We start from the raw sequence: 22,040 nt of genomic DNA, 5'->3' as shown, positions 1-22,040 counted from the left end.
AAACATCACACGTGCCCTGAACAACGCTGTTTCACCCAAAGTCCACCTAACCACAGGCACGTGGACAAGTGCATATGGGCAAGGCCGCTACATCTCGTTGACGTCACACTGGGTTAATATTGTGGAAGCTGGGACCCAGTCTGAGCGAGGGACGGAACACGTCCTTCACACACCAAGTTTTGCAGGCCCTACCTCAGTCAGGGTTTCACCCACACTCTACAGCTCCGGAATGTCATGCTCCTCAGCCTCCTCCTCCTCCTGCGCATCCTCATCCACTTTACCCTCCACACCAGTCCCAAGCTGGAATTGTCGCGGGCGGAGGAGGGGACGCTGCGCTCTCCCACTGCTCGGGTCCGGCTGCCGCTGCTCTACGGCTGCTGCTGCTCGGTGGCTCGAGCGATGGCCGGATCCTGGAGGCTCGAGCGGCGCTCCTCGCCTGTGAGTGAAAAGGGGTGGTTTGGGTTTTGGGGATATTGTCCGTGACGCCACCCACGGTTGTGGTGATTGTGTGGACACCACCGCTGCTCTGGACAGGGATCCCGGGAGCCTGTGACAGGGAGCAGCTTTGTTGTTATTTCTCCCCTTCGTGGGTAGGGGGGTTGGTTGTCCCGGGGCCCGGTGATGGGGTAGAGATGGATGACAGGCGGGTAGCGGGGCCTGATGAGGTGCAGGGTCGCAGGGGCAGCGCTGTGCCGCACGGCACGGAGGTACTCACTCAGCCCAATGATGATGACACAGTTCACGGTAAAACAAGTGGCTGGATGGACGGGTCCCTCTGACGGCTGCGGTTGTTCCTCCCTGCAGGTTAGTGATGACTGTCTCTCCCTAAGTTCAGTGTTGGTAGTGATGGTTTCCCACCGGTAACCCGTTCCCCGACCTGGATATGGGCCGGAGGAGTCCCTTTTGCCCACAGGCGCTGGCCCTGGGAGACGGTTGCCCTTGGCGGTGGCGGTGTCTCCCCTTCACGGTTGGACGGTTGCCTTCTATCATGACTTGGCTGTTTGGAAACCCTGAGGTCCCCTTCACTAACGGATTTGGCAAATTCACGGCGACACCAAGCCTTGCCGGGATCCGAAAGGCCCCTGCCAATGGTGCTGTCTTCTCTTTGTATACCGGTCCGGTACAGCCGGGTCACCACTAGAGATGAGCGAACCGGTCCCGGTTCGGCTCGAGTTCGGTTCGCCGAACGGAGGTCCCGTTCGAGTTCGGTTCGTCGAACGTTCGACGAACCGTACTCGAACTGCATAGGAAACAATGGCAGGCAATCACAAACACAGAAAAACACCTAGAAAACACCCTCAAAGGTGTCCAAAAGGTGACAAACAACTCACAACACAACACAAACACATGGGAAAGTGACAAGGACATGTACTCATGCGAAAACAAAACAGCTGGACAAGGAAAAAGAGGAGGACACACAGATATAGGCATGGCACGCCCTTCTAAAGTCATGTAAAACACCGCAAGGTGACTTAAAGCGGAGTCTCCCTTTTTTCCAAAAATTGGGCCCCACACACACCCACCCCTTCAGTGGCAGCAGTTGTGCCCCAGTTGTACACTTCACAGCTAGATTTGCATCAAGCACATTCAAAAATACGCTATTCTTAACCGTCCCCAGCATGACACCGGGATAGGTAGCAAAGTCTTTCCTAATCCCAGCTCTGTTCATCTTGGCTTCTTTTAAAAACACATCAAGCAAGGGTTACTCCAAGCGGAGTCTCCCTTTTTTCCAAAAATTGGGCCCCACACACACCCACCCCTTCAGTGGCAGCAGTTGTGCCCCAGTTGTACACTTCACAGCTAGATTTGCATCAAGCACATTCAAAAATACGCTATTCTTAACCGTCCCCAGCATGACACTGGGATAGGTAGCAAAGTCTTTCCTGATCCCAGCTCTGTTCATCTTGGCTTCTTTTAAAAACACATCAAGCAAGGGTTACTCCAAGCGGAGTCTCCCTTTTTTCCAAAAATTGGGCCCCACACACACCCACCCCTTCAGTGGCAGCAGTTGTGCCCCAGTTGTACACTTCACAGCTAGATTTGCATCAAGCACATTCAAAAATACGCCATAATTAACCGTCCCCAGGATGACACCAGGGTAGGTAGCAAAGTCTTTGCTGAACCATGACTTGTTCATCTTGGCTTCTTTTAAAAACAATGTAAGCAAGGGTTACTCCAAGCGGAGTCTCCCTTTTTTCCAAAAATTGGGCCCCACACACACCCACCCCTTCAGTGGCAGCAGTTGTGCCCCAGTTGTACACTTTACAGCTAGATTTGCATCAAGCACATTCAAAAATACGCTATTCTTAACCGTCCCCAGGATGACACCGGGATAGGTAGCAAAGTCTTTCCTGATCCCAGCTCTGTTCATCTTGGCTTCTTTTAAAAACACATCAAGCAAGGGTTACTCCAAGCGGAGTCTCCCTTTTTTCCAAAAATTGGGCCCCACACACACCCACCCCTTCAGTGGCAGCAGTTGTGCCCCAGTTGTACACTTCACAGCTAGATTTGCATCAAGCACATTCAAAAATACGCTATTCTTAACCGTCCCCAGCATGACACTGGGATAGGTAGCAAAGTCTTTCCTGATCCCAGCTCTGTTCATCTTGGCTTCTTTTAAAAACACATCAAGCAAGGGTTACTCCAAGCGGAGTCTCCCTTTTTTCCAAAAATTGGGCCCCACACACACCCACCCCTTCAGTGGCAGCAGTTGTGCCCCAGTTGTACACTTCACAGCTAGATTTGCATCAAGCACATTCAAAAATACGCCATAATTAACCGTCCCCAGGATGACACCAGGGTAGGTAGCAAAGTCTTTGCTGAACCATGACTTGTTCATCTTGGCTTCTTTTAAAAACAATGTAAGCAAGGGTTACTCCAAGCGGAGTCTCCCTTTTTTCCAAAAATTGGGCCCCACACACACCCACCCCTTCAGTGGCAGCAGTTGTGCCCCAGTTGTACACTTCACAGCTAGATTTGCATCAAGCACATTCAAAAATACGCTATTCTTAACCGTCCCCAGGATGACACCGGGATAGGTAGCAAAGTCTTTCCTGATCCCAGCTCTGTTCATCTTGGCTTCTTTTAAAAACACATCAAGCAAGGGTTACTCCAAGCGGAGTCTCCCTTTTTTCCAAAAATTGGGCCCCACACACACCCACCCCTTCAGTGGCAGCAGTTGTGCCCCAGTTGTACACTTCACAGCTAGATTTGCATCAAGCACATTCAAAAATACGCTATTCTTAACCGTCCCCAGCATGACACCGGGATAGGTAGCAAAGTCTTTCCTGATCCCAGCTCTGTTCATCTTGGCTTCTTTTAAAAACACATCAAGCAAGGGTTACTCCAAGCGGAGTCTCCCTTTTTTCCAAAAATTGGGCCCCACACACACCCACCCCTTCAGTGGCAGCAGTTGTGCCCCAGTTGTACACTTCACAGCTAGATTTGCATCAAGCACATTCAAAAATACGCTATTCTTAACCGTCCCCAGCATGACACCGGGATAGGTAGCAAAGTCTTTCCTGATCCCAGCTCTGTTCATCTTGGCTTCTTTTAAAAACACATCAAGCAAGGGTTACTCCAAGCGGAGTCTCCCTTTTTTCCAAAAATTGGGCCCCACACACACCCACCCCTTCAGTGGCAGCAGTTGTGCCCTAGTTGCAAACAGGATGTTTTGATTTGCATCAAGCACATTCCAAATCCACAAGCATTTACTCTCCCCAGGATGACACAGGGGTAGTAAATTCCTTCTGGATCCATGACTTGTTCATTTTGATGAACGTCAGTCTGTCCACATTGTCACTGGACAGACGCGTGCGCTTATCTGTCAGCACACACCCAGCAGCACTGAAGACACGTTCAGAGACAACGCTGGCAGCTGGACACGACAAAATCTCCAAGGCGTAACTGGAGAGCTCTGGCCATTTTTCTAGATTTGAAGCCCAAAAGGAGCAAGGCTCCATTTGCAAAGTCATGGCATCGATGTTCATTTGGAGATACTCCTGTATCATCCTCTCCAGCCGTTGACTATGTGTCAGACTTGTTGTCTCTGGTGGCCTTGCAAAGGAGGGTCTAAAAAAATTATGAAAAGATTCCATAAAATTGCTGTTACCAGCACCAGATACGGTCCTACTGGTACGGGTAGACTGTTGAAGATGACGAGACCGTCCCATGTTTGTCAAGTTACAATTGGGAGAATCACTCCCTGAACCTGCACGGTTGTTTGGTGGAAAAGCCGATCTAAGATCGAGTAACAGCTTCTGCTGATACTCCTGCATACGTGCGTCCCTTTCTATGGCTGGAATTATGTCACAAAATTTGGACTTGTACCGGGGATCTAATAGTGTGGCAAGCCAGTAGTCATCATCACTTCTAATTTTGACAATACGAGGGTCATGTTGGAGGTAGTGCAACAAGAAGGCACTCATGTGTCTTGCGCAGCCATGCGGACCAAGTCCACGCTGTGTTTGTGGCATAGAGGTGCTAACCGTTCTTTCTTCCTCTGACATCTCCCCCCAACCTCTTTCAACTGAAATTTGACCAAGGTCTCCCTCATCCGCTGAGTCTTCCATGTCCATGGACACTTCGTCCTCCATTTCTTCATGTCCTCCTGCACCTTCCTCAACCTCTCGCCTGCTACCATGCGCCCTTGTTGATCCCTGTCCCCCATGGTCCCATGCCTGGCGCCTTGGTGATGATGAACGTCTGGACCTTGGTGATGTTGTTGTGTCTTGCGCATGTGAATCCTCCTGTAGTTCCTCCCCTTCCTGTTGTCCCACCCCCTGACTCCGAATAGTGTTTAGCGTCTGCTCCAGCATGTAAATGACTGGAATCGTCATGCTGATAATGGCATTGTCAGCGCTAAACATATTCATCGCCATGTCGAAACTGTGCAGAAGGGTGCATAGGTCCTTGATCTGAGACCACTCCATCAGGGTGATCTGACCCACCTCTGCATCTCGTTGGCCCAGGCTATACATCATGACGTATTGCACCAGGGCACGGCGGTGCTGCCACAGTCGCTGTAACATGTGGAGAGTTGAATTCCAGCGTGTCGCCACATCGCATTTCAGCCGATGAACCGGCAGGCCGAAATACTTCTGGAGCGATGCAAGTCGCTCAGCTGCGGCGCTTGAACGGCGGAAGTGAGCAGACAGTTTTCGTGCCCTGTTCAAAAGGCCATCTAGGCCGGGATACTGTATTAAAAATTGCTGGACGACAAGGTTCAACACGTGAGCCATACAAGGCACGTGTGTCACCTTGCCCAGGCGAAGGGCCGTACCCAGGTTTGCAGCATTGTCGCACACGGCCTTACCAGGCTGCAGGTTGAGTGGAGACAACCATTTATTAAACTCGGACCGCAGAGCTGACCACAACTCCTCAGCTGTGTGACTCTTATTACCAAGACATGTCAAGCTAAAGACCGCCTGATGCCGTTGCGCTCTGCTGCCAGCATAGTAATGAGGGGTGCGTGATTCCTTTTGCGCTGTGAGAACGCTGGTGGCCTGACCAGGCAGGCATGGGGCGGAGGTGGAGGACCCAGATGAGGTGGAGGATGCAGAAGCAGTGGCGGAACTTGGACAGACAGAGGATTGACACACAAGTCGTGGGGACGGCAAGACTTGTGCAGCAGACCCTTCACCATCTATCACCATAGTTACCCAGTGCCCAGTCAGCGACATGTAACGTCCCTATCCATGCTTACTGGTCCAAGTATCGGTGGTGAAATGCACCCGTTGACACACAGAGTTTCTCAAGGAAGCGGTGATGTTGTGTGCGACATGCTGGTGTAGCGCGGGCACACCTTTCTTAGAGAAGTAGTGGCGACTAGGCATCTGGTACTGGGGCACAGCGACAGACATAAGGTCTCTAAAATCCTGTGTGTCCACTAGGCGGAAAGGCAGCATTTCGGTAGCCAACAGCTTACAGAGGGATAGAGTCAACCTCTTAGCTTTGTCATGGGTCGCAGGAAGTGGCCTTTTATTTGACCACATCTGAGGGACAGAGATCTGGCTGCTGTGTGTAGACGGTGTTGAGTAGGGTGTCCCTGGAAAAATGCAGGTTTGTGAGGAAAGTGCAGGCGGAGACATGATGTTGCCTTCATCCAACGTTGGTGCAATTGATGTCTGAGAGAGCTGTACACACTCACTTGTTTCCCCTTCCAAACCAACTGATGACCTACCAAGCAAACTGCCTGTTGCGGTTACAGTGGTGGAAGTTGTGGGTGGAAAAACAGGTGTGACAGCTGTCCCCACAGTCCTAGAAGATGACGAGCGCGCGGATGCCATGGAAGGGGCAGGCGGTGGATGGTTCGCTCCGCTAGGCCGCATTGCAGCACGGTGAGCTTCCCACCGGGCCAAATGATATTTATTCATGTGACGATTCATGCAAGAAGTTGTCAAACAGCTGAGGTTTTGACCTCTACTAAGAGAACCCTGACAAATTTTACAGATCACATAATTTGGCCGATCTTTTTCTATGTCAAAAAAGGACCAGGCTAGGCAAGGCTTAGAGGCCATGCGACCTGTTGATCCACCCCGAATAATGCTCAGAGGCAGAGTGGTGGCTGAGGATGCAGTTGTAGACGTGCTACCAGTACTCCGACTGTGTCCAGGAAGGCGCAAGGTAACTTCGTCATCAGTTGCATCCTCCTCCACCACCTCTGTTGACCTCCTCGAGTGCCTGACTGTGGGTTGACAGTAGGTGGGATCTAGAACTTCATCATCAATTGTTGTGTTTGCACTCCCCTCCCCCTCAGACCGAGCCTCTTCTTGCCCTGACCGAATATTTAAGTTGTCATCCCAATCGGGTATCTGAGTCTCATCTTCATCAGTATGTTCCTCATTGTCTATAACCACAGGTGTTACAGTTTGTGACAAAGGGTCAACATTATGCTCAGAAACTTGGTCCTCACGGCCTGAATCAGAGTCACAAAGGTTCTGGGCATCACTGCAGACCATTTCCTGTTCTGTACTCACTGTAGCTTGGGAGCAGACCTCTGATTCCCAGGCTATAGTGTGACTGAACAGCTCTGCAGACTCAGCCATCTCAGTTCCACCATACTGTGCAGGGCTGATGGAGACTTCAGAGCTGAGAGAAAGCAAGTTTGATTGGGATGACAACTCAGAGGACTGGTGTTTTTTGGATGCGGTACTTGAAGTGGCTGAGAGGGCACTTGTTGGACCACTTGAGATCCATTCAAGCATTTTCCTTTTTTGTCCATCATCTACCTTTGTTCCTCTTGTTCGTGTCAGTAAAAAAGGGAGCACATCGGATTGTCCACGGTAAGTAGTAGACATCTTACTTTTGCTGGTAGATGGTCTATCTTCAGCAGATGATAATGGAGCTTTGCCACCTTCCCCACGGACAAAACCTTTTTTGCCTTTTCCACCACGCCTCTTCCCCTTTCCACCAGCATCTGACATTTTGCCACTCATGTTGATTGCGACAAGATTGTGCACTGAAAATGTGGTAGTAAAAATTGAGAGGTGGTGTAGATTGCAGTGGTGGTCTAGCTTTATTAACAGCAGAATAATAAAGAATAAATATCCCTGACAATGCAACTACAGCCCTTAAACTGGCAGCAAAAATACTAGTATAATGGCTTAGTTATAATGAGTTGGAGTGTGCAATGCAGGTAGAGGTGCTGCAAATGTCTTTGCACTAGTGTGACTATAGCAAAGTCCAATAGCCACGTATAGGATGCCACTAGGTACACTGAGTGTTTGCTAGTATAATGGCTTAGTTATAATGAGTTGGAGTGTGCAATGCAGGCAGACGCGCTCTGCAAATGTCTTTGCACTAGTGTGACTATAGCAAAGTCCAATAGCCACGTATAGAATGCCACTAGGTACACTGAGTGTTTGCTAGTATAATGGCTTAGTTATAATGAGTTGGAGTGTGCAATGCAGGCAGACGCGCTCTGCAAATGTCTTTGCACTAGTGTGACTATAGCAAAGTCCAATAGCCACGTATAGAATGCCACTAGGTACACTGAGTGTTTGCTAGTATAATGGCTTAGTTATCATGAGTTGGAGTGTGCAATGCAGGTAGAGGTGCTGCAAATGTCTTTGCACTAGTGTGACTATAGCAAAGTCCAATAGCCACGTATAGGATGCCACTAGGTACACTGAGTGTTTGCTAGTATAATGGCTTAGTTATCATGAGTTGGAGTGTGCAATGCAGGCAGACGCGCTCTGCAAATGTCTTTGCACTAGTGTGACTATAGCAAAGTCCAATAGCCACGTATAGAATGCCACTAGGTACACTGAGTGTTTGCTAGTATAATGGCTTAGTTATAATGAGTTGGAGTGTGCAATGCAGGCAGACGCGCTCTGCAAATGTCTTTGCACTAGTGTGACTATAGCAAAGTCCAATAGCCACGTATAGAATGCCACTAGGTACACTGAGTGTTTGCTAGTATAATGGCTTAGTTATCATGAGTTGGAGTGTGCAATGCAGGTAGAGGTGCTGCAAATGTCTTTGCACTAGTGTGACTATAGCAAAGTCCAATAGCCACGTATAGGATGCCACTAGGTGCACTGAGTGTTTGCTAGTATAATGGCTTAGTTATCATGAGTTGGAGTGTGCAATGCAGGTAGAGGTCCTGCAAATGTCTTTGCACTAGTGTGACTATAGCAAAGTCCAATAGCCACGTATAGGATGCCACTAGGTACACTGAGTGTTTGCTAGTATAATGGCTTAGTTATAATGAGTTGGAGTGTGCAATGCAGGCAGACGCGCTCTGCAAATGTCTTTGCACTAGTGTGACTATAGCAAAGTCCAATAGCCACGTATAGGATGCCACTAGGTACACTGAGTGTTTGCTAGTATAATGGCTTAGTTATCATGAGTTGGAGTGTGCAATGCAGGCAGACGCGCTCTGCAAATGTCTTTGCACTAGTGTGACTATAGCAAAGTCCAATAGCCACGTATAGGATGCCACTAGGTACACTGAGTGTTTGCTAGTATAATGGCTTAGTTATAATGAGTTGGAGTGTGCAATGCAGGCAGACGCGCTCTGCAAATGTCTTTGCACTAGTGTGACTATAGCAAAGTCCAATAGCCACGTATAGAATGCCACTAGGTACACTGAGTGTTTGCTAGTATAATGGCTTAGTTATCATGAGTTGGAGTGTGCAATGCAGGTAGAGGTGCTGCAAATGTCTTTGCACTAGTGTGACTATAGCAAAGTCCAATAGCCACGTATAGGATGCCACTAGGTACACTGACTGTTTGCTAGTATAATGGCTTAGTTATAATGAGTTGGAGTGTGCAATGCAGGCAGACGCGCTCTGCAAATGTCTTTGCACTAGTGTGACTATAGCAAAGTCCAATAGCCACGTATAGGATGCCACTAGGTACACTGAGTGTTTGCTAGTATAATGGCTTAGTTATAATGAGTTGGAGTGTGCAATGCAGGCAGACGCGCTCTGGAAATGTCTTTGCACTAGTGTGACTATAGCAAAGTCCAATAGCCACGTATAGGATGCCACTAGGTACACTGAGTGTTTGCTAGTATAATGGCTTAGTTATCATGAGTTGGAGTGTGCAATGCAGGTAGAGGTCCTGCAAATGTCTTTGCACTAGTGTGACTATAGCAAAGTCCAATAGCCACGTATAGGATGCCACTAGGTACACTGAGTGTTTGCTAGTATAATGGCTTAGTTATAATGAGTTGGAGTGTGCAATGCAGGCAGACGCGCTCTGCAAATGTCTTTGCACTAGTGTGACTATAGCAAAGTCCAATAGCCACGTATAGAATGCCACTAGGTACACTGAGTGTTTGCTAGTATAATGGCTTAGTTATAATGAGTTGGAGTGTGCAATGCAGGCAGACGCGCTCTGCAAATGTCTTTGCACTAGTGTGACTATAGCAAAGTCCAATAGCCACGTATAGAATGCCACTAGGTACACTGAGTGTTTGCTAGTATAATGGCTTAGTTATCATGAGTTGGAGTGTGCAATGCAGGTAGAGGTCCTGCAAATGTCTTTGCACTAGTGTGACTATAGCAAAGTCCAATAGCCACGTATAGGATGCCACTAGGTACACTGAGTGTTTGCTAGTATAATGGCTTAGTTATAATGAGTTGGAGTGTGCAATGCAGGCAGACGCGCTCTGCAAATGTCTTTGCACTAGTGTGACTATAGCAAAGTCCAATAGCCACGTATAGAATGCCACTAGGTATACTGAGTGTTTGCTAGTATAATGGCTTAGTTATCATGAGTTGGAGTGTGCAATGCAGGTAGAGGTGCTGCAAATGTCTTTGCACTAGTGTGACTATAGCAAAGTCCAATAGCCACGTATAGGATGCCACTAGGTACACTGAGTGTTTGCTAGTATAATGGCTTAGTTATCATGAGTTGGAGTGTGCAATGCAGGTAGAGGTGCTGCAAATGTCTTTGCACTAGTGTGACTATAGCAAAGTCCAATAGCCACGTATAGGATGCCACTAGGTACACTGAGTGTTTGCTAGTATAATGGCTTAGTTATAATGAGTTGGAGTGTGCAATGCAGGCAGACGCGCTCTGTAAATGTCTTTGCACTAGTGTGACTATAGCAAAGTCCAATAGCCACGTATAGAATGCCACTAGGTACACTGAGTGTTTGCTAGTATAATGGCTTAGTTATAATGAGTTGGAGTGTGCAATGCAGGCAGACGCGCTCTGCAAATGTCTTTGCACTAGTGTGACTATAGCAAAGTCCAATAGCCACGTATAGAATGCCACTAGGTACACTGAGTGTTTGCTAGTATAATGGCTTAGTTATCATGAGTTGGAGTGTGCAATGCAGGCAGACGCGCTCTGCAAATGTCTTTGCACTAGTGTGACTATAGCAAAGTCCAATAGCCACGTATAGAATGCCACTAGGTACACTGAGTGTTTGCTAGTATAATGGCTTAGTTATAATGAGTTGGAGTGTGCAATGCAGGCAGACGCGCTCTGCAAATGTCTTTGCACTAGTGTGACTATAGCAAAGTCCAATAGCCACGTATAGAATGCCACTAGGTACACTGAGTGTTTGCTAGTATAATGGCTTAGTTATAATGAGTTGGAGTGTGCAATGCAGGCAGACGCGCTCTGCAAATGTCTTTGCACTAGTGTGACTATAGCAAAGTCCAATAGCCACGTATAGAATGCCACTAGGTACACTGAGTGTTTGCTAGTATAATGGCTTAGTTATAATGAGTTGGAGTGTGCAATGCAGGCAGACGCGCTCTGCAAATGTCTTTGCACTAGTGTGACTATAGTAAAGTCCAATAGCCACGTATAGAATGCCACTAGGTACACTGCGTGTTTGCTAGTATAATGGCTTAGTTATCATGAGTTGGAGTGTGCAATGCAGGCAGACGCGCTCTGCAAATGTCTTTGCACTAGTGTGACTATAGCAAAGTCCAATAGCCACGTATAGAATGCCACTAGGTACACTGAGTGTTTGCTAGTATAATGGCTTAGTTATAATGAGTTGGAGTGTGCAATGCAGGCAGACGCGCTCTGCAAATGTCTTTGCACTAGTGTGACTATAGCAAAGTCCAATAGCCACGTATAGAATGCCACTAGGTACACTGAGTGTTTGCTAGTATAATGGCTTAGTTATCATGAGTTGGAGTGTGCAATGCAGGTAGAGGTGCTGCAAATGTCTTTGCACTAGTGTGACTATAGCAAAGTCCAATAGCCACGTATAGGATGCCACTAGGTACACTGAGTGTTTGCTAGTATAATGGCTTAGTTATAATGAGTTGGAGTCTGCAATGCAGGCAGACGCGCTCTGCAAATGTCTTTGCACTAGTGTGACTATAGCAAAGTCCAATAGCCACGTATAGAATGCCACTAGTTACACTGAGTGTTTGCTAGTATAATGGCTTAGTTATCATGAGTTGGAGTGTGCAATGCAGGTAGAGGTGCTGCAAATGTCTTTGCACTAGTGTGACTATAGCAAAGTCCAATAGCCACGTATAGGATGCCACTAGGTACACTGAGTGTTTGCTAGTATAATGGCTTAGTTATCATGAGTTGGAGTGTGCAATGCAGGTAGAGGTCCTGCAAATGTCTTTGCACTAGTGTGACTATAGCAAAGTCCAATAGCCACGTATAGGATGCCACTAGGTACACTGAGTGTTTACTAGTATAATGGCTTAGTTATCATGAGTTGGAGTGTGCAATGCAGGCAGACGCGCTCTGCAAATGTCTTTGCACTAGTGTGACTATAGCAAAGTCCAATAGCCACGTATAGAATGCCACTGGGTACACTGAGTGTTTGCTAGTATAATGGCTTAGTTATAATGAGTTGGAGTGTGCAATGCAGGCAGACGCGCTCTGCAAATGTCTTTGCACTAGTGTGACTATAGCAAAGTCCAATAGCCACGTATAGAATGCCACTAGGTACACTGAGTGTTTGCTAGTATAATGGCTTAGTTATCATGAGTTGGAGTGTGCAATGCAGGTAGAGGTGCTGCAAATGTCTTTGCACTAGTGTGACTATAGCAAAGTCCAATAGCCACGTATAGGATGCCACTAGGTACACTGAGTGTTTGCTAGTATAATGGCTTAGTTATAATGAGTTGGAGTCTGCAATGCAGGCAGACGCGCTCTGCAAATGTCTTTGCACTAGTGTGACTATAGCAAAGTCCAATAGCCACGTATAGAATGCCACTAGGTACACTGAGTGTTTGCTAGTATAATGGCTTAGTTATCATGAGTTGGAGTGTGCAATGCAGGTAGAGGTGCTGCAAATGTCTTTGCACTAGTGTGACTATAGCAAAGTCCAATAGCCACGTATAGGATGCCACTAGGTACACTGAGTGTTTGCTAGTATAATGGCTTAGTTATCATGAGTTGGAGTGTGCAATGCAGGTAGAGGTCCTGCAAATGTCTTTGCACTAGTGTGACTATAGCAAAGTCCAATAGCCACGTATAGGATGCCACTAGGTACACTGAGTGTTTGCTAGTATAATGGCTTAGTTATAATGAGTTGGAGTGTGCAATGCAGGCAGACGCGCTCTGCAAATGTCTTTGCACTAGTGTGACTATAGCAAAGTCCAATAGCCACGTATAGAATGCCACTAGGTACACTGAGTGTTTTCTAGTATAATAGCTTAGTTATCATGAGTTGGAGTGTGCAATGCAGGTAGAGGTGCTGCAAATGTCTTTGCACTAGTGTGACTATAGCAAAGTCCAATAGCCATGTATAGGATGCCACTAGGTACACTGAGTGTTTGCTAGTATAATGGCTTAGTTATCATGAGTTGGAGTGTGCAATGCAGGTAGAGGTGCTGCAAATGTCTTTGCACTAGTGTAACTATAGCAAAGTCCAATAGCCACGTATAGGATGCCACTAGGTACACTGAGTGTTTGCTAGTATAATGGGTAAGTTATAATGAGTTGGAGTGTGCAATGCAGGCAGACGCGCTCTGCAAATGTCTTTGCACTAGTGTGACTATAGCAAAGTCCAATAGCCACGTATAGAATGCCACTAGGTACACTGAGTGTTTGCTAGTATAATGGCTTAGTTATCATGAGTTGGAGTGTGCAATGCAGGTAGAGGTGCTGCAAATGTCTTTGCACTAGTGTGACTATAGCAAAGTCCAATAGCCACGTATAGGATGCCACTAGGTACACTGAGTGTTTGCTAGTATAATGGCTTAGTTATCATGAGTTGGAGTGTGCAATGCAGGTAGAGGTCCTGCAAATGTCTTTGCACTAGTGTGACTATAGCAAAGTCCAATAGCCACGTATAGGATGCCACTAGGTACACTGAGTGTTTGCTAGTATAATGGCTTAGTTATAATGAGTTGGAGTGTGCAATGCAGGCAGACGCGCTCTGCAAATGTCTTTGCACTAGTGTGACTATAGCAAAGTCCAATAGCCACGTATAGAATGCCACTAGGTACACTGAGTGTTTGCTAGTATAATGGCTTAGTTATCATGAGTTGGAGTGTGCAATGCAGGTAGAGGTGCTGCAAATGTCTTTGCACTAGTGTGACTATAGCAAAGTCCAATAGCCACGTATAGGATGCCACTAGGTACACTGAGTGTTTGCTAGTATAATGGCTTAGTTATAATGAGTTGGAGTGTGCAATGCAGGCAGACGTGCTCTGCAAATGTCTTTGCACTAGTGGGACTATAGCAAAGTCCAATAGCCACGTATAGGATGCCACTAGGTACACTGAGTGTTTGCTAGTATAATGGCTTAGTTATGAGTTGGAGTGTGCAGAGGACAGGAGGGTACAGTGCCAGGATTTTGGGGCTCTGGATAGAGGAATGGAAGCCTGCCTTTCTATCCCTCCTAATAGGCAAATGCAGTGAGGAAATCCCTGACCTTGGCTACACAGACGCTGGCGCTGTTTTCAGGACCTGTCACCTTAACTCTGACCCTGCCGGTTTGAGCCCTTAAAAGGACTGCTAGAAAGTGCTCTCCCTAAGCTGTCCAGCGCTGTGTATGGAGCGCATACAGCTGTATCAGCGATAGGACTCTGGAAGGAGCTGCGACAGTGATGTCTGACACCAAAGACGCAGAAGAGATAATGGCGTCCTGGAGGAAAATGTCCGGTTTTATAATGCAGGGACATGTGACATGGACATCCTATCACACATGCCGTTGCTTCTCTGGCTAAAAGTCCACTTAGCTGTGTGTGTGTCTGGGATTGGCTGACATGCTGGCCCGCCCCACAAGACGCGCGCGCTTAGGGAAGGAAGACAAGGAAAAAAAAAAAAATGGTGATCGCCATTATAGAAACAGCTGTGATCTGAAGGCGCTGTTCACGCACACTATACATTGAAATGTCATAATAGTGTGATTCACAGAGTGACTTTCACTATTACAGCAGAAACCAAGCTAGGATTTAGCTGTTTTTTTGCTGCTAGAACAATTCTCGAACGTTTCTTGAACTATCGAGCTTTTGCAAAAAGCTCGAGTTCTAGTTCGATCTAGAACATGCCCCAAAATCACTCGAGCCTAGAACTGGAGAACCACGAACCACAAACCGCGCTCAACTCTAGTCACCACCCGTCCACAGTCCTTACGGCAGACTCCAATCGGCCTCCACTGCAGACGGTCACCACATCCTGCCAACCTTGCTGTCCTGTCCGGGCCACACACCCGGACCAACTTCAGGCTCTTTGCTGTCACTTTTCTCCTCTCTACTACTTTCCTCCTTCCACTTCCTTAGCTTAACTCTCACTGCCTGTGTTTTCCCTCCTCCTTGGTGGGTGGAGACCAACCGCCTGGCTCCACCACCTGGTGTGGACAACAGCCCCTGGGGAAGGCAACAAGGATTTTGTGTTTTGACTATGATATGCCTGCAGGGAGTGTGGGGTGTGTAAGTGTTGTGCTCTGTGGCCTCTGGCTTGTCCAGGGCGACACAGAAGCACTGCAGCACTGCCTCGGCGAAGCGGCAAGAGGCTGTGCTGAAGCTAATCTGCATAGGTGACAAACCCCACAATGCAGAAGAGGTGTGGACAGCTCTGAAACAGCAGGCAGATCACTGGCTCACACCTCTGAACCTAAAGCCAGGAAAGGTTGTGTGTGACAATGGCCGGAACCTGGTGGCGGCTTTGAGGCGAGGCCAGCTGACACATGTTCCATGCGTGGCCCATGTGCTCAACCTCGTGGTTCAGCGTTTTCTAAAGTCATAACCAGAGCTGTCTGATCTGCTGGTAAAAGTTCGCCGCCTGTCTGTACTTTTTCGAAAGTCACCTACTGCTTCAGCCGGCCTTGCCGGCTTTCAGCGCCATTTGCATCTTCCGGCTCACAGACTGGTGTGTGATGTCCCCACGCGTTGGAATTCAACTCTGCACATGTTGGTCATGATATGTGAGCAGAAGAGGGCAGTTGTTGAGTACCTGCATCACCTAAGCCATCGGGAAATGGGTCAAACTCCACACATAACACCTGAGGAGTGGAGATGGTTGTCCGACCTATGTACCATCCGCCAAAAGTTTGAGGACTCCACCAAGATGGTGAGCGGCGATGACGACATTATTAGCATCACCATACCGCTTCTCTGCCTTCTAAAATGGTCTCTGCTCAAAAAACAACCATGATGCATTTCAGGCGGAGCGCGATGAGTTTGAGCAAGAAAAAGTAGTAGGTGTGGGTGATAACACACAGCCCAGCCTCGTCTCATCACAACGTGCAGTGGAGGACTATGACGAGGAGGAGGATGAAGACATGGAGCAACTCTCTGGCCAAATTGAGGATATGATATGCAGTCATATCCTCGGTTCAGCGTGGCTGGCCAGAGGACAGGGTAGATGAGGAGGAGGAGGAGGAGGAGGAGGACAGCATGTTCAGTCATCGTGTTGGTCAGGATACTGAAGTGATGGCTGTTAAGAGTCTGGCACACATGGCTGACTTTATGGTAAGCTGCCTGTCTCGGTGACCCTCGCGTTAAGAACATCTTTGCCGACAATCATTACTGGTTGGTAACACTGTTAGACCCACGCTACAAGGAGAACTTTATGTCTCTTATTCCCGAGGCGAAGAGGTCAGGCAAAATGCAGCAGTTCCAGAAGGCCATAGTCACGGAAGTAGGCAAAGCATTCCCCTCACAAAACGCTAGCGGTATAGGTCAGGAATCAGTGGACAACCAAGGCTTACAGCCGAGAGGGGCACAAGTCCAATCCGCCAGAGGTAGGGGAACAGTCTTTAAGATGTGGGACAGTTTTCTCAGGCCCTCACATACCACAGCCCCTGAGGTGCGGGGTAGTGCCACAAAAAATCCTAAGTTTGCCCAGATGCTCAAGGAGTACCTTGCAGATCAAACAACTGTACTCCGACATTCCTCTGTGCCTTACAATTAATGGGTATCCAAGCTGGACACGTGGCATGAATTGGCTCTCTACGCCTTGGATGTCCTGACCTGCCCTGCCGCTAGCGTTTTGTCAGAGCGTGTTTTTAGTGCCGCAGGTGGAATCATTACAGATAAACGCACCTGCCTGTCAACTGTAAATGCTGACAGGCTGACTCTGATCAAGATGAACAAGGGTTGGATTGGGCCAGACTTCACCACACCACCAGCAAATGAGAGCGGAATTTAAAGTTTGCCATGTACCTACACTCACCCATGGGTACACACTTCTGGACTTTGGCTAATCGCTGGACTGCTCCTCCTTCTCCTCATGCGCCATCATGATGACCGTTACAATAGTTAGGCCGTTGTTTCTGGTATACCCCCAGTGGTAAATTTTTTCGACCATTCTTTCAGAATGGACATTACAACGACAGGAGACCCGCTCCTTTGCATTGGGAACAATGTTTTGAGGCCCTTATGCACATCTCTATCCAGGGACAATGTGGAGCCTGACGCTGCCACCGACAGGCACACACGTGCGGTTTTTAAATGCAAGCATGGACGCAATAAGAACCTAACAGGTTTTTAGGAGCGACAATTACTGAGAAGTCTGACACTATCAGCCACTGCTGACTGACGTGTATTATACACTAGACTTGTGCGTTATATAATAGTTTGTGCAAAACGTGCACCTGTACGCTGCCACTGACAGGCACACACGTGCGGTTTTTAAATGCAAGCATGGACGCAATAAGAACCTAACAGGTTTTTAGGAGCGACAATTACTGAGAAGTCTGACACTATCAGCCACTGCTGACTGACGTGTATTATACACTAGACTTGTGCGTTATATAATAGTTTGTGCAAAACGTGCACCTGTACGCTGCCACCGACAGGCACACACGTGCGGTTTTTAAATGCAAGCATGGACGCAATAAGAACCTAACAGGTTTTTAGGAGCGACAATTACTGAGAAGTCTGACACTATCAGCCACTGCTGACTGACGTGTATTATACACTAGACTTGTGCGTTATATAATAGTTTGTGCAAAACGTGCACCTGTACGCTGCCACCGACAGGCACACACGTGCGGTTTTTAAATGCAAGCATGGACGCAATAAGAACCTAACAGGTTTTTAGGAGCGACAATTACTGAGAAGTCTGACACTATCAGCCACTGCTGACTGACGTTTATTATACACTAGACTTGTGCGTTATATAATAGTTTGTGCAAAACGTGCACCTGTACGCTGCCACCGACAGGCACACACGTGCGGTTTTTAAATGCAAGCATGGACGCAATAAGAACCTAACAGGTTTTTAGGAGCGACAATTACTGAGAAATCTGACACTATCAGCCACTGCTGACTGACGTGTATTATACACTAGACTTGTGCGTTATATAATAGTTTGTGCAAAACGTGCACCTGTACGCTGCCACCGACAGGCACACACGTGCGGTTTTTAAATGCAAGCATGGACGCAATAAGAACCTAACAGGTTTTTAGGAGCGACAATTACTGAGAAGTCTGACACTATCAGCCACTGCTGACTGACGTGTATTATTCACTAGACTTGTGCGTTATATAATAGTTTGTGCAAAACGTGCACCTGTACGCTGCCACCGACAGGCACACACGTGCGGTTTTTAAATGCAAGCACGGACGCAATAAGAACCTAACAGGTTTTAGGAGAAAAAAATACTGAGAAGTCTGACACTATCTGGACTGTTTTAGACTGTGTACACCAGCCCCAGATATGATGAAGGCTGGTATACGGTCACCGCTAGGAATGGCTATATACCCTGCCTGCCTGCCTGCCTGCCTGTATACTGCTACAATAGTCCTGACAAGGACTCTTCTGGTCACTAGCCTGTATTCCGACCTGGCTATACCCTGCCTGTATATAGCAACAATAGTCCTGAGAAAGACTCTGCTACTGTACTCCGACCTGGCTATACCCTGCCTGCCTGTATACAACTAGAATAGTCCTGAGAAGGACTTCTGGTCACACTGTTTGCAGCCCTGCTCCGGAACTAACTATAAAGGGCCGCAAACCTTTCCCTGAAGCAGCGACACTCTCCCTGCACTGACTGTCTGGATAGCTGTGAGCAGAGCACAGCGCGCCGGCCGGTATAAAGGCTCGGTCACGCTGTGCGGGCCGCCCAATCACTGCAATTCCACAACTAACAGGGCTGTGGCATTGCAGTGGTCTGCCAGCCAATCCCTGCATGAGGGCTGGCTCTCAAAAGAGCGCCAACATGCAGGGATGAAGACCACGAGTACAGCACGAGTATCGTGAGATTACTCGGTCCCCGCCGAGTAGCTCGAGTACAGTGATACTCGTGCGAGTACCGAGTAGTAACAAGCATGCTCGCTCATCACTAAAGTTTACATTGAATGTGTTACTTTTTTCTACATAGTTTAGTCGTTTGCTTTTGTATTTAAAGGAACTATATATTTTGAAACAAACAGGATTTTTATAATATGGGATTATGTTTTCTGCTAAAATGGTCAATAAAAAAGAAACCCAAAATCGTAGTTCTCTTGGTGATGGAAGCCAAAATATATTATCAGTTGGCAACAAAACCAAGAATTTCAAATATTACAGGTTGATAGCAAATTACTTCAACAGCGAAAACGGCTTGTTTTTACTGGGGATTGAACCCAGCACCTTCTGCGTGTGAAGTAGACGTGATGACCACTCCACTATGAAAGCTGTGAAATCTTGCAAAGTAATGGCATTTAGAGACGATTTTTGACCGCCAGGGGAAAAAAAAAAATAATTTGTAGTTCTGTTTGTGATGGAAGCCAAAACATCCCGTCATTCGGCAACAAAGCCGAGAACATCATATATTGTAGTTGGATAGCGTATTATTTCAACACTAAGAACAGATTGGTTTCAATGGGGATTGAACCCAGGACCTTCTGCGTGTTAAGCAGATGTGATGACCACTACACTATGAAACCTGACGAAAATTTACTGTGTATTGGCTAGCAGAGCAGAATTGTGACTGACGGGGCCTTTTTATTGCTGAAGGAAAGTATTTTTGGTTAATGAAACATTTACAATTTTTATTACATATTTTACCAGTTTTATTCCTACAAAGGGATTTTGCTTAAATTGAAGTTTATATTCAATGTGTTACTTTTTTCTCCATAGTTTTGTCTTTTGCTTTTGTATTTATGGGAACTATATATTTTGAAACAAACAGGATTTTTATAATATGGGATTATGTTTTCTGCTAAAATGGTCAATAAAAAAGAAACCCAAAATCGTAGTTCTCTTGGTGATGGAAGCCAAAATGTATTGTCATTTGGCAACGAAACCAAGAATTTCATATATTACAAGTCGATAGGAAAATACTTCAACACCAAAAATGGATTGGTTTCACTGGGGTTGAATCCAGGACCTTCTGCGTATTAAGCAGACGTGATGACCTCTACACTATAAAACCTTTGAAATCCTGCAAAGTAATGGCAATTAGAGATGAGTTTTCACCGCCAGGGGAAAAAAAAACAAATTCGTAGCTCTGTTGGTGATGGAAGCCAAAACATCCCATCATTCGGCGACAAAGCCGAGAACTTCATATATTGCGGGTTGATAGGGTTATATTTCAACACCATGAACAGATAGGTTTTCCTGGGGATTCAATCTAGGACCTTCTGCGTGTTAAGCAGACGTGATGAGCACTACACTATTAAACCTGATGGAAAGTTACTGTGTATTGGCTAGCAGAGCAGAATATTGACTGATGGGGCCTTTTTATTGCTGAAGGAAAGTATTTTTGGTTAATGAAACATTTACAATTTTTATTATATATTTTAACAGTTTTATTCCTACAAAGGGATTTTGCTTAAATTGAAGTTTACATTGAATGTGTTACTTTTTTCTACATAGTTTAGTCGTTTGCTTTTGTATTTAGGGGAACTATATATTTTAAAAGAAATAGGATTTTTATAATATGGGATTATGTTTTCTGCTAAAATGGTCAATAAAAAAGAAACCCAAAATCGAAGTTCTCTTTGTGATGGAAGCCAAAATGTATTGTCATTTTTTCAACGAAACCAAGAATTTCACATATTACAAGTCAATAGGAAATTACATCAACACCAAAAACAGATAGGTTTCACTGGTGATTGAACCCAGGACCTTCAGCGTGTGAAGCAGACGTGATGACCACTACACTATGAAACCTTTGAAATCCTGCAAAGTAATGGCAATTACAGACGAGTTTTGACCGCCAGGGGAAAAAAAACAAATTCGTAGCTCTGTTGGTGATGGAAGCTAAAACATCCCATTATTCGGCAACAAAGCCAAGAACTTTATATATTGCAGGTTGATATGGAATTATTACAACACCATGAACACATGGGTTTCACTGGGGATTGAAACCAGGACCTGCTGCGTGTGAAGCAGACGTTATGACCACTACACTATGAAACCTTTGAAATCCTGCAAAGTAATGGCAATTAGAGATGAGTTTTGACCGCCAGGGAAAAAAGAAACAAATTCGTAGCTCTGTTGGTGATGGAAGCTAAAACATCCCGTTATTCGGCAACAAAGCCAAGAACTTCATATATTGTAGTTTAATTGGGTATTATTTCAACACCAAGAACAGATTGGTTTTACTGGGGATTGAACGCAGGACCTTCTGCGTGTTAAGCAGACATGAAGACCACTACACTATGAAACCTTTGAAATCCTGCAAGGTAATGGCAATTATAGACGAGTTTTGACCACCAGGGAAAAAAAAAACAAATTCGTAGCTCTGTTGGTGATGGAAGCCAAAACGTCCCATCATTCGGCAACAAAGCCAAGAACTTCATATATTGTAGTTTAATTGGGTATTATTTCAACACCAAGAACAGATTGGATTTACTGGGGATTGAACGCAGGACCTTCTGCGTGTTAAGCAGACGTGATGACCACTACTCTATGAAACCTGATGGAAAGTTACTGTGTATTGGCTAGCAGAGCAGAATTGTGACTGACGGGGCCTTTTTATTGCTGAAGGAAAGTATTTTTGGTTAATGAAACATTTACAATTGTTATTACATATTTTACCAGTTTTATTCCTACAAAGGGATTTTGCTTAAATGGAAGTTTACATTGAATGTGTTACTTTTTTCTACATTTTTTAGTCGTTTGCTTTTGTATTTAAAGGAACTATATATTTTGAAACAAACAGGATTTTTATAATATGGGATTATGTTTTCTGCTAAAATGGTCAATAAATTAGAAACCCA

This window comes from Anomaloglossus baeobatrachus, chromosome 2, assembly GCF_048569485.1.
Source record: "Anomaloglossus baeobatrachus isolate aAnoBae1 chromosome 2, aAnoBae1.hap1, whole genome shotgun sequence".
Taxonomy (NCBI): domain Eukaryota; kingdom Metazoa; phylum Chordata; class Amphibia; order Anura; family Aromobatidae; genus Anomaloglossus; species Anomaloglossus baeobatrachus.
Note: the sequence above shows the minus strand (reverse complement) of the source record.